Here is a 13,226-nt window from a genome sequence, read left to right as displayed (position 1 = left end):
TCCTTTCCATAGTTAATCAAAATCAAATAAAATAATCCTTCAACCCAAGTTTTTCAAACAACACTTCAAACAAAGTCTCTAATTTTTATGAAAATTTCAATAGTACTTCCCCTAAAACCCGGACTTTATCACCCTTATGGGTTTTTTCAAAACCACATTTCTCAAACTCTGTCCAATAGTTTCAAAACCAAATCAATCCTCAATATATATATATATATATATAACTCCGAATTCCAGCATAAAACCATTTTTCAGTATAAACATTCAAATTAGTTTTCCAAATTAATTTTCATTAATAATCGCATGCCAACTCAAGCAATCAATAATTTAATCACATCCATTTTAAATAAATCATTTTAATCCATAAGATTCACATAATCATAGAAATATAATTTTCACATTAATATCTATTTATAACAATTTCGTAATATAAAATAAGTTTTAAGAAAAATCTACTTCGAATAGTCAAACCCATAAAACCAAACGAGTTCAAAAATCATTTTTCTCACTTGGCCCAAAATCAGCGACAGCCGCAACCACGACTCCACTATATCGCAACCACAGAAGTCACAAAAACACCATGCAACAACAGTAACTCAGAGAGACATAAACGTTGTGTAAAACTCAACAATATATATGAAAATAGCGACCACAAAGGTTCGAAACAAGGAATAACTTACTGTAATTATGAATAAATGAGAGAACGGAGCAGCAGCAGCTCCGGCAATGATGAAGCAACTTAATGTCCCATGCAACGGCTACTAAACTCAGCACGTTGGTACAAAATTTAAAGTCCACAAATTTACCGGCAAGTGCATCAGGTCGTACCAAGTAATACCTCAGGTGAGTGAAGATCGATCACACGAGGATTGATGGATCAAGCAACAATGATTGAGTGATTTACTTAGTCAAACAAACAGAAAATGATGTTTGAGAGTTCACTAGCATTAAAAAAGTAAATTCAGAGAATTAGAAAGTAAGAAGTAAACGGGTTGTGAAATATATATGAGAAAACAGTTAAGGTTTTAGAGTTGTTTATCTTCTGCATTAACTTTTCTTATCAACTATTTTAATCATAAAAGATTCAATTCATGGCAAACTATATATGACTAAACCTTAACTCCTTAGTAATTTAGTCTCCTCTAACCTAGTGAACCGCCGATTCCTTGGTCACTTAATTTCAATTAGAGGTTTAAGTCCAATTCTAGTTTATATGCCATAGAAACCTTAATTACCCAAATATAAGAGGATTATATGTCACGTATCCCGTTAAGTCCAGATAATTAGTGATTTAAGAGAAATTATTTTCAAGCTGTTATTCAAGTAAATTGTTTTTCCAAGGTTCATAAGAACTCAAATAGAATAAGGGTTATTCTTTCGACTTACCCAAATCCTTAAGATGAAGAATGAAAACAAATTCTTGAAATTTAAATCAAAACATTAATTAAAATAGAAGAGTAATAGTATCAATCCATACAATAAACAGAGCTCCTAATCTTAACAGTGGAGGTTTAGTTGCTCATGGCTCAGAGAAAAAACTAAGATTCAGAAAAATTGTAAACTGTAGAATGAGCTGCGTAAAAGAGAAGAGAGCCCGAAGGGCTAAATCTTTCCCTTTTTATATGCAGTCCTAATAAATGTAAAATATATTTTCTAAAACTAAATAAAATCTTTTTCTATTTATAAATAAAATAAAGTTTTTAATCAAAATTAAAGCAATCTTCCAATGCTCTTTTCCTTTGGCGTGGCATCCATTCAAGGCTTTGGAATTGGCGTCTAACTTGGAATCTTTGGAATTGGCGTCTAACTTGGAAAATTCCAAGTTAGGTGTGGCTGTACCCGAATGTGTTGGAGAGTATTTTCTTCATTCAGGGCCTAACTTGAAAAATCCCAAGTTAGCGCCACCAAGGCCATACATTATGGAGAAAAAGTGTATACTATTATATATTGTTAGAAAGTCCTAGAAGTTAGCTTTCTAATACCACTGAAACTGCGTCAATTGGACCTCTGTATCTCAAGTTATTTCTGTTGGAGTGCAAGGAGGTCAGGGTTGACAGTATCATTCACTTTCTTCCTTTTCTTCTATACTAACCTTGTCAAATCTATCCGAATGCTTCCTGAAATAAACAAAATTTCACACAATTCAAAGTAGCATTCAGAGTGGCTAAAGAGCATTTAAATCTTGATTAAACTTGACAATTTAAATACAAATTCACTAGGAAAAGATAGAAAATATGCTCACGCATCACAACACCAAACTTGAATTGTTGCTTGTCCTCAAGCAACCAAAACTAATATAAACTTAGGATGTGAATTTGTATGAGACGTAAGTGCTCAATTAAGCTCCTGTTTTTTCTCAAAGTGGGATTTATACACTGCAGTTCTGAATAGTTTTGGCATCTCACTATCCTTTGAATCTGAGGAATGTCACTGTCATTCAGAATTAGAATCTGGATAATATTATGAATTCCCTGACCTTTTCACTTTGGGTTAATCCTTGTACACAACAACTTTTCCTTTATTCTTTTTTTTTCTTGGTGCCTTGCACCTTGAGCCTAGCCATGACTTCAAATGTTTTGTCTCAAGCTTTACTTGACACAAAACACCACAAGCATTTAACTGGGAAACTCTCTTTGAGTTCTGATTTTTCTTTCAGTTACTCCCAGACAATGGTACTCAAAGCTTTTGGCATACTCTGTTGAATGCACTTGATCTCGACTCTTAATGCTCTGTCTCAATGGTTACTTGACACATTCACACCACAAACATATGGCTAGAAAAACAACTCTTTGAGCTTTTTAATTATATTTAACCTTCCTAGCCCTTGATGCTAAGAGCCTTGGACCTTACTTTTTTATTTTCTTTTTGCTGTTTTTTTTTTTGCTTCAAGGATTAAGCTTTTGCTTAATTTAGAGAATTCATAATAGTTTTCTAAATTCCTGTTCCTCATGCACCAACATCCTTTGATTCAAATTCAAATATGCATTATTCATATCATGCATTGAGAATCACAGATAATACCACCATATCTAAGTAAATAAGATTACTCTTAAATATAACTCAATTTCTCATGCAATACATCACTTGTTTTTCTTTTCTTCTTAGATTTAATCCCAGTTTGCGATACATGAGACATCTTTTTTTTAAACTAAAAACAAACAACAGAATTAAAAATAACAAAATTAAACTAGAACCTAGGAATTGAAATTACTAAAGATCATGTAGACACTCAAACAAAATAGCAGAAAATAAGAATATAACATAATAATAGCGGAAATAAATAGGAAGTGAAAAAGGGACTAGACCACCTTAGTCACCATGGTGGGGGTCTCTCTCCTCAGGCTACGGTCCAAACGGTCTTCTCAGATGCCCATAGTCATGTCTCAGCTGGGATAGCTCATGGCACTGAATATCCTGTGCTGCCCTCATTTGATCAAGGGTGGAAGTAAGCTGCTCCTAACGACTATCCTGCGTCATCCTCATCTGCTCCATGGAGGATGTAAATTGCTCTTAGCGGCTATCCTACGTAATCCTCATCTGCTCAATAGAGAAGTGAGCTGCTGCCAGTACTCATGAGGCGGAAAATAATATCCCTGAGGCAAGGGGGTGGTCCTATTGAGCCTCCTCTTTAGCTTGATCTTCTCTGTGGACCCTATGGTGTTCCCTAAGATGCTCCATAATCTTCTTAGTGATAGGCCTCTCCACTAAAATAGGAAAATCATTATCCACCTTCACCTTAGCTGCTTCACAGATACGGTAAATAAGATGTGGAAAGCCCAACCTAGCATTCTTAGAGGGATTAGCGAAAATGGTGTAGATTTTCTCGGCAATGATGTCTGCTACCTCCGCTTCTTTTTTCTTCATAATGTAGTATATCATAATGGCCCAGTCCACAGTGTATTCGGACTGGTTGCTAGTAAGCATGATAGATCTCCAGATGAAATCTAGCCATCCTTTGGCCAAAGGGACAAGATCAGTACTCTTGAGTTGGTAAGGTCTTCTTTCTGAACCTAATCTCCACTAGGCCTCCTAAATGCATATATCACTAAGCACTTGATCCAATTTTTTATCTTTCGCCACCCTCTCACTATAGCGCCCAGGTGCCAAATAATCAGGCTGTGGCAGATGGAGGGTCCGTCAGATATTCCTTGGACTGAAGTCAAGGGTTTTTCCTCTTACAACGCTTTGATATTTCTTTTCATTAACTCCAGTGACATCCTTGTATGTGACCCAGAGGTTGCCATAAAAGTCTTGAACCATCAATTGTCCGACCTCAGTGTGTGAGTTGTAAGGAAATTGCCACTCTCGCTTCTGAATCTAAAACTAAATTTCTGAATATTCATCTATTTGAAGTGCAAATTTCACTTCCGGAATCACAACCCTCTTGTAAGTAACCTAAAAAAAATGCTCCTCATGTAGTTTAGAGCGAAATCTTTGTGAATGATAGAAACTGGTGGTCGGCTCCTTGCCTTTTCTCTTTCTTGAGAATTCAATGGGTTTATGTATGTGAGTTGATGTGGGTCTTGTGTGGGATGGGGTGATGTATATATAGAGGATGGGGGGTTCACAGGTGGGGGTGTTGGTATGAGGGAGGGGCTTTGGTCAAAGGGATAAAGGTGTGGGATTCTAAGAGAGGAATCACGAGTGGTTTTTGGGGAAGGGTTGGGAAAGAATATATGGGGAAAGGAAAAGGGATTGGACGTGATTCGGGAGGTAAAAGATGGGAAAGGGAATCTGTGCAGGGGGGATCGAATCAATGTGATTTGGTTTAGAAGTAGTGTGATTTTGTATTGAATAAGACAAGGTAATAAAGCTGGCACCTAACTTGGTGGAGGTGGAGTTAGGCGCCAAGCCTCCCGTAGCCAGAGTCCTCTCTCATGCCTAACTTGGTGCAGCCCAAGTTAGGCGCCACCTCCAGCCTTTTTTATTCTTGAGTGGCACCTAACTTAAGAATTGCCAAGTTAGGCGCCACCCCTCTTGAATGCTACTCCGAAATTGGCTTTGATGTGGCGCCTAACTTCATGAAACCAAGTAAGGCGCCACCCCTCTCGAATGCTCCTCCAAAATTGCCTTGATATAATGCCTAACTTCAGAAAACCAAGTTTGGCGCCACCCAGTCCGAATCCAGCTCCTCCTGTGTGTTCAAAATTCCTTCTGATTGCACCTGTTCCTGTTCTAATTAATCTACATGAATAAAACACATCCAAAACAATGGAAAAACTACAGAATTATCATTAAAAGGAAGGAAAAATAAAATGAAAAAGAAAAGAAAAAAATCAAAATAACTAAGCACAAAATCAAAGGATATAATAGTTGGGTTGTCTCCCGACAAGTGCTTCTTTACTGTCACTAGCTTGACGGTCAGTTCTTCTAGTTCAGCAGATGAGTGGACCTTTGGCGATCAATCTCGCCTCCAAGATAGTGCTTCAACCTCTGGCTATTTACTGTGAACCTTCTATCAGAATTCTCTTCTTGAATTTTCACATGACCATACGGTCATGCGCTGGTTACCACAAACGGTCCTGACCACCGGGACTTCAGCTTCTCGGAAAAGAGTTTGAGCCTTGAATTGAACAATAGCACCTTCTGACCTGGCTCAAAAACTCTTAAGGCAATCTTTTTGTCATGCCATAGCTTGGTCCTTTCTTTATATAGCTTGGCATTCTCATAGGCAGAATATCTGAACTCATCAAGCTCATTAAGTTGGAGCATCCGCTTTGTCCCTACGGCCTTAGCATCAAAGTTTAGGAACTTTGTTACCCAGTATGCTCTATGCTCCAGCTTAACTGGCAAGTGACAGGCTTTATCATAGACCAACTGATAAGGAGACGTGCCAATAGGAGTCTTGAATGTTGTCTGGTATGCCCAGAGAGCATCATCAAGCTTCCTAGACCAATTCTTTCTTGAAGTACTGATGGTCTTCTCTAGAATCCTCTTGAGTTCTCTATTAGAGACATCGACCTGTCTACTCGTCTGAGGGTGATAGGGGGTAGCCACCTTATGACGGACTCCATATCTCTATAGAAGTGAGTCCAGCTGTTTGTTGCAGAAGTGGCTTCCTCCGTCACTAATAAGTGTCCTTGGGACACCAAACCGGCTGAAAATATATTTCTGCAAGAAACTCATCGCCACTTTGGCATCATTGGTGGGCAAAACTATAGCTTCCACCCACTTGGACACATAGTCAACCACCACTAAGATATAAATGTTGGAGTATGAGGATGGAAAAGGTCCTATGAAGTCAATACACCACACATCAAACAACTCAATCTCAAGAATCCCATGCTGTAGCATCTCATAATTGGCAGGGAGATTCTTAGCTCTCTAACATTTATCATAGTTCTTCACAAATTCTCTTGACTCTCTAAAGAGAGTCGGCTAGAAAAAACCACACTGAAAGACTTTAGAAGCTGTCCTTTTACCACCAAAGTGGCCTCCATACTCATAACCATGACAATGCCAAAGAATCTGCTGTGTTTCCTCATCTGAGACACACTTCCAGATTATACCATCTGAGCATCTCTTAAAAAGATAAGGTTCCTCCCACAAGTAGTATTTTGCATCAGTTAATAGCTTTTTAATTTGTTATCTACTGTACTCCTTAGGAATGAACCTCATGGCTTTGTAGTTTGCAATATCTGCAAACCATGGAGCCTTCTGAATAAAAAAGAAGTGCTCATCCAGAAAAGTCTCAGTCACAGCAGTAGGGGGTAACATTTTTCTCCAGGCTCAATCCGGGAAAGGTGGTTAGCCACTTGATTTTCTGACCCCTTTCTGTCCTTAATCTCAATGTCAAACTTCTGAAGAAGCAGCACCTATCTGATTAATCTTGGTTTACAATCCTGCTTGGTTAGAAGGTACTTCAAAGCAGCATGATCAGTATAGACAATAACCTTATAACCAATCAAATAGGACCTAAACTTATCAACAGCATACACAACAGCTAGTAATTCTTTTTCTGTTGTTATGTAATTCTTTTAAGCATCATTTAATACGTGACTAGCATAATAAATGACGTGCATAAGCTTGCTTTGTCTTTGTCCTAAAATAGCCCCTATAGCATAATTACTAGAATCATACATTAATTTAAATGGTAAATCCCAGTCAGGAGGAACTATGATGGGAGCAGAGGTAAGGTTTGGTTTCAGAATTTCATAGGCATGCAAAAAGTCAATATCAAAGTTGAAAGGAACATTAGCAACCAAGGAAGAGCTAATAATCACTGGATATGAATCATTCTCACCTAGGAATGCATATTTCAAAGAAGGAGGCAAGGGTTTCAACTCAAGCTTAGGAACTCCTTCCTCAGCTTTAGGCATGTATGATATGTCTTTCTGAGGTGGTGAATCATCAATCTCAAGCAAATTATTCTCAGAGAGAGAGAATCCAGAAAATCATCAAGTGCCTTAGCTTCAAACACCTCTTGACCAAGTGGTTCAACAACATCAACTCTCATACATCCCTCAGAATCATTAGGGTGTTTAATAGCTTCAAACACATTAAGGACTACTTGTTCTTCATTGACCCTCATGGTTAGTTCATCCTTTTGCACGTCAATCAAAGCTCTACCTATAGCTTGACGATTGGATTTTTGACGGTATAGAATTTCACTATTGAAGTCTCGTTGCAAGTATAGTTTCTAAACCGATCAAAAATCCTTTCATACAAAAGATTGTTTGTCACAAGTAACAAACCCCTAATTTTATAAACCGAAGTATTCAAACCTCGAGTCGTTCTCCCTAGGAATTGTAATGAAATGTCTTGTTATTGGTTGTGATGTGTTTTGGGGTTTTGGATAAGAGACATGAAAGTAAATGGCAATGAAATTAAACTAACAACTATAAAGCTCTTGGCAAGATATGAGAACTAGAAGTTCTATCCTAGTTATCCTTCTCAATTGTGATGAGTATTGTTCATTGCTACCACTTAGTTAACCCTTACTAAAGAAAGGAAAGTCAAGTGGATGAATTGACTTGAGCCACAAATCCTAGCCAACTCCCAAGGAAAGACTAGCTTTAGTGCACTCCAAACCAATTAGCAATCTCTCCAATTACCAATCAACAAAGGAATTAGATAACTCAAGTGTCACTAATTACTCTACCTAGGCCAAGAGGAACAAAATCTACACTATATCTAGAAGAGGCATTTCAACAAACACATAAAAGGCAATAAAAGTAAACAACATAAATTGCAAGAATTAAAGAGAGATCTAACTACAAATGGTAACAAGATGCCTCATCTCTCTTCAATCCTTGGCTTAAATAGCAACAGAAATGAGTTGGATTTGGCCCACAAGACTTGAGAATTCGCTGGCCCACGGATTGCATTAAGTGAACCAGGTGGCACAACGACGCATGCGCGTATAGTGCGCGTACGCGTCCCTATCTGCAGTGAAACTAGGGCAAATTTTATATCGTTGCGAAGCCCCGGATGTTAGCTTTCCAACCCAACTGGAACTGCATCATTTGGACCTCTATAGCTCAAGTTATGATCGTTTAAGTGTGAAGAGGTCGGCTTGACAGCTTTCCGGTTCTTTCATTTCTTCATGAGTTCTCCAACTTTTCATGCTTCTTTCTTCATTCTAATCCTTCATTTCTTGAATTCTCTCGTTTTGCATGCTTTCCTTCCTCACTTTTTCAATTCATATTTGCCTTGAAAACCTTAAATTACTCAACAAACACATCAAGGCATCAGATGAAATTAAACTGAATAAAATTTAGCAAATAAGGACTTAAAGAGCATGTTTTCACTTTTAAGCACAATTTAGGGAAAATTTACAAAACCATGCTATTTCATTGAATAAATGCGGGTAAAAGGTCATAAAACCCCTTAAAATCAATACAAGATAAACCGTCAAAACGGGGTTTGTCAACCTCCCCATACTTAAACCAAGCATGTCCTCATGCTTGAACCAAGAATGAAGTAAGGGTATGGCATTTATTTAATGGAAACTAACTAAATGCAATCTACCTATATGTAACTATCTAAATGAATGCAATTGCTTGGTCAAAATAAATCAATTCCCAAGAAGCATATATGCACAAGAGCTAAGGACTAGCAAGTCTAATCCACAATTGAATTGAGTTATTAAATATTTTTACAAACTTGCATGAAAAGAGATGATCATAGGTGGAAACATGTAATTGAGCAATCGAACCCTCACCGGATGTATTTGCACTCTATTCGCTCAAGTGTTCAGGGTTGATTCTCTCAATTCTCCGCTAATCATGTTTTCTAAGATTTGTTCTTCTTCTAACAATCAACATATATTTCATGCATGCATACAAGTATCATGAGGTCTTTTCTTTGGTTGTAATGAGGCTAGTGTCAAGGTATGATGCATATATGGTTAAGTGAGCTTGAAATTTGAATCTTTGATAAGCTTAAACTTCTCACCTAACCTATGACATCCTATACAATTAAGTTCTAACCTAACTACCCATTTTTCACTTTTTCACATACTCATGTATCCCTTTTCATTTCACAACACTTATGCATTGATTTTATTTGAACTTTACTTTGGTTTGGGGCATTTTGTCCCCTTTTTATTTCTTTCTTTTTCTTCTTTTTCTTTCTTTTTCTATTTTTTTCTTTTTGTTTTTCTCATTTTTTTCTTTCTATATACAAGAGCATCAATGCATAAGGTCTATACATTTGATCAATACATGAGCATGTACCTAATTCCCAATATTTTCAATAAAAATACAAAAACTACCTTTTTATTCACCCAATGTCCCAAGGTTCCCACACTTGAATGATACTCACATACACTAGCCTAAGCTAATCAAAGATCCAAATTAAGGATTTTTTATTGTTTTTCGCTTTAGGGCTTGTAATGTGCTAAATTAAAGAACCAAGTGGGTTAATCGTAGGCTCAAAATTGGCTAACAATGGAAGATAAAAGGTAAGGCTTTTTGGGTAAGTGAGCTAAATGAAATGATGGCCTCAATCATATAAATGCATAAATACACAAAATAATGGATATAAAGGATCAAACAAATCAAAGATTACATTCATAGAAAGAGAATAATGCACACAAGAAGGAAAAATAAGTGGTTATAAGATGTAACCACACCATTAGGCTCAAATCTCACTTGCTTGTGTTCTTAGCTCAAAACATGATCCACAAGATATATAATTCAAGCAAGTTTTATGAAAAGTTTTCACTCAAATAAATTGATGTGCCCTATAGATAGAATTCTTGAAAAATTTCATTATGTTGACTAAGCTTATTGTGTATATATATGCAAAAATAAGAAAATGCAAGTAAAAATCCTAAAATCCTAGAATGAAATGCAAAAGTGTTGAAATTAGAAACTTGTCACCTAAAATTGCCGACCGGTCAGACGACCTCCCCACACTTAAAAGTTTGCACCGTCCTCGGTGCACGCAAAGGAGAGCTAGGGGGTACGGGTTGCTACAATTGATGAGCTCCTTCAAAAGGTTGTGCGGATGACTTGTTTGTTGCCCCATTTAAAAACTTTCCTTCTTCCCTTCTTGGTGGCCAACCTAAAAGGATAGAAAAGGAAAGGAATATTGAGCCTATTGGAATGAGGTAAATCACTAGAATTGAGTGAGTGAATTAGTGTGAAATTAATGACAAATATGTGTGTGAATTCTAAATTGCGCGGTTTAGAACACACATTAGCATAAAAGTTATGTCACAAAAGAAGTCTCATCACTTGGTATTTTTCAAAAGATAAGCATGAAAAACTCAAGACCAAGTAGCAAAATATAACCTCAATCATAGGATCCAACAAAGATTATCTAAAAACATTAATGCTAAATTAGCATTTAGGCAATAAGGGGGAAGCAATGCATAGTAAACAAAGTCAATAATCCAACACTTATGATGAAAGGAGAGAAAATAAAATGAAAATAAAACTAAAACTAACTAATTAACTAACCAACTAACTAATTAACTAACTAAAATAAATGGTTATCCATGGTGTTTGGAAGTGTTGGATGAGGGGTAGAAGAAGGAAAGAAGAAAGGAGAAGGAAAGAAATGGAAAAATGAGAAGAAAAGAAATGTAGTGAAGGAAGGGCATCCACGCGTACGCGCACATGGCGCGCCCGCATCAATGGCTTATTTCGAGAGTGGCGCGTACGCGTCATGTGCGTGTATGCGCAAGTGGGGTTGTGCTAAAGGCACGACGCGCGCACAGTGCGGGCCTAACTCTCGGGTTAATGCATGGAAGGTGGAACTTCTCAACCCACGCGTACGCGTGCATGGCGCGCTCGCGTGGATGGTCGAAAATGCTCAATGTACGCGTACGCGTGCAGTGCGCGTATGCGTGGATGGTGCTCTGTTTTTCAAAAAAATAGCTACCAAAACACCATAAAACCTTATTTAACATACTAAACTATCAAATGCACTTAACAAACTACCAAAACATGAAATTAAACTAATTCTACCCATATATTCAAAAGAGAAAATAAAAAGATTTTACCATGGTGGGGTGTCTCCCACCTAGCACTTTTATTTATTGTCCTTAAGTTGGACTTATGGGGAGCTCCTCTCAAGGTGGCTTGTGCTTGTACTCATCTGGGAACTTCCACCAATGCTTGGACTTCCAATAAGCTCCATCATTCAAGATTAATATCTCCAAGCTTTGATGGAGTTCTTCACAAACCATGGGCTCCCAATGTTGATCCTCATGTGTTCCCGGATCCCATATTTTGTCTTCACACCCATCTCCAAGTTGATTATCATTAATCCATGTGGGTGGTGAATAAGGTGAATTCTCAACAAGGTGACCAAACATCCTTCTAGACCCATGTACTCTAGTTATACACCAACCTTTGCTATCAAGCTTTGGACATGTGACCATAATGAACCTAGGATGATGCTTCCAACCACTAACCATCTCCTTTTTACTCTTAAAGCCACAAATATATCTAAGTTGACCATCCGTTTCAAGCAAACCATATTCAAGGGGAATAATAAAGCTTGAGTATAAGGAATTTACCCACTTGAATGAGAGAGTGGATGGTGGTTGCTTGGGGAGAGGTATTTCCAATGTGCTAGTAAGCTCCACTCCCTTGTTTTCCTTGATTGCCTCCACCTTTTCACAAACTTCTTCACTTTCAATCCTTTGTTCATCAACTTCATCTAACTCTTCTCCATCACTCAAGTCATAAATGGGGGGTTGAGAGAAATCTACCTCCACATCACTTTTAAATTCATTGGGAGAAGGTTCTTCAAATTCAAAGGATTCTTCACCAAGAAGATTGGATGCATGATCTTTATCACCAAGGGAACTCAATTCTTGCTTTACTCCTTCCAAGTCTTCATATGGAGTATGCCTTGGAAGGTGTGCACTTTCCTCCCTAGCATCAACTTCAATCTTCTTGGAGGGGTTTTCTATAACTCTAGGTTCCCATGGAAGTTCCGCATCTCCTAAGTCTTCAACCACTTCTTCCTTTTCTTCAATGGTCATAGGTTCCTCCAATTGTTCTAACACAAAGTAGCAGTCCTCCTTTTCCACCGAAGTTTCCAATCTCTCCTTTAAGCTATGCTCCTCTTTAGATTCTCCACATGTAGCCATGGGAGTTCCTTGAGTGTCCAAAAGTTGGGATGCTAGCCGGTTTACCACCTCATCCAAGGCGATCATGAATTGTTGCACATCCCTTGTCGTCTCCTCTTATCCTTGAACAAGAACACTAAGGGTTTCATCCATTAAAGATTGGGGTGGATGGAAGGGTTCATCATATTGGGGAAAGGGTTCATAATAGGAAGGTGGTTCATCATAATTAGGGTGTGGCGGTTCAACATTCTCCACTTTTTCCACTTGTTGCACAACATGCTCCATGGTTGCTTGAAATTGATCCAATGCTTCCTTGAGACGATCCCTTGACTCTTGCTCCGCTTGGATATCATGAGTAGGATCATAGGGCTCTTGGATTGAAAGACATGAGTATTCTTCCATGGGAGGTTGTGGTGGAAAGTAGAATTCATCTTGTGGTTGAAAATTTTCATATAGTGGAGGTGGTTCATCTTGGTAATAATATGGAGGGGATGGCTCTTGAAAGGGTTGATATTGTGGTGGTTCCATATATGGCTCATATGGCTCAAAAGTTGGTTGGTGTGATGGATATGGATTAGGGTCATATGAAGGTGGTTGGTAAGAAGGGACTTGTGAGTATGGTTGAGGGTTATGTTGAGGGTATGGATCATAGGCATATGGTGGTGGTTCTTGAAAGTCACAAGGAGATTCACCATAG

Source organism: Arachis duranensis, chromosome 9 (assembly GCF_000817695.3).
Source record: "Arachis duranensis cultivar V14167 chromosome 9, aradu.V14167.gnm2.J7QH, whole genome shotgun sequence".
Lineage (NCBI taxonomy): Eukaryota > Viridiplantae > Streptophyta > Magnoliopsida > Fabales > Fabaceae > Arachis > Arachis duranensis.
The sequence above is the reverse complement of the archived record's forward strand: the minus strand, read 5'-3'. Positions refer to the sequence as shown.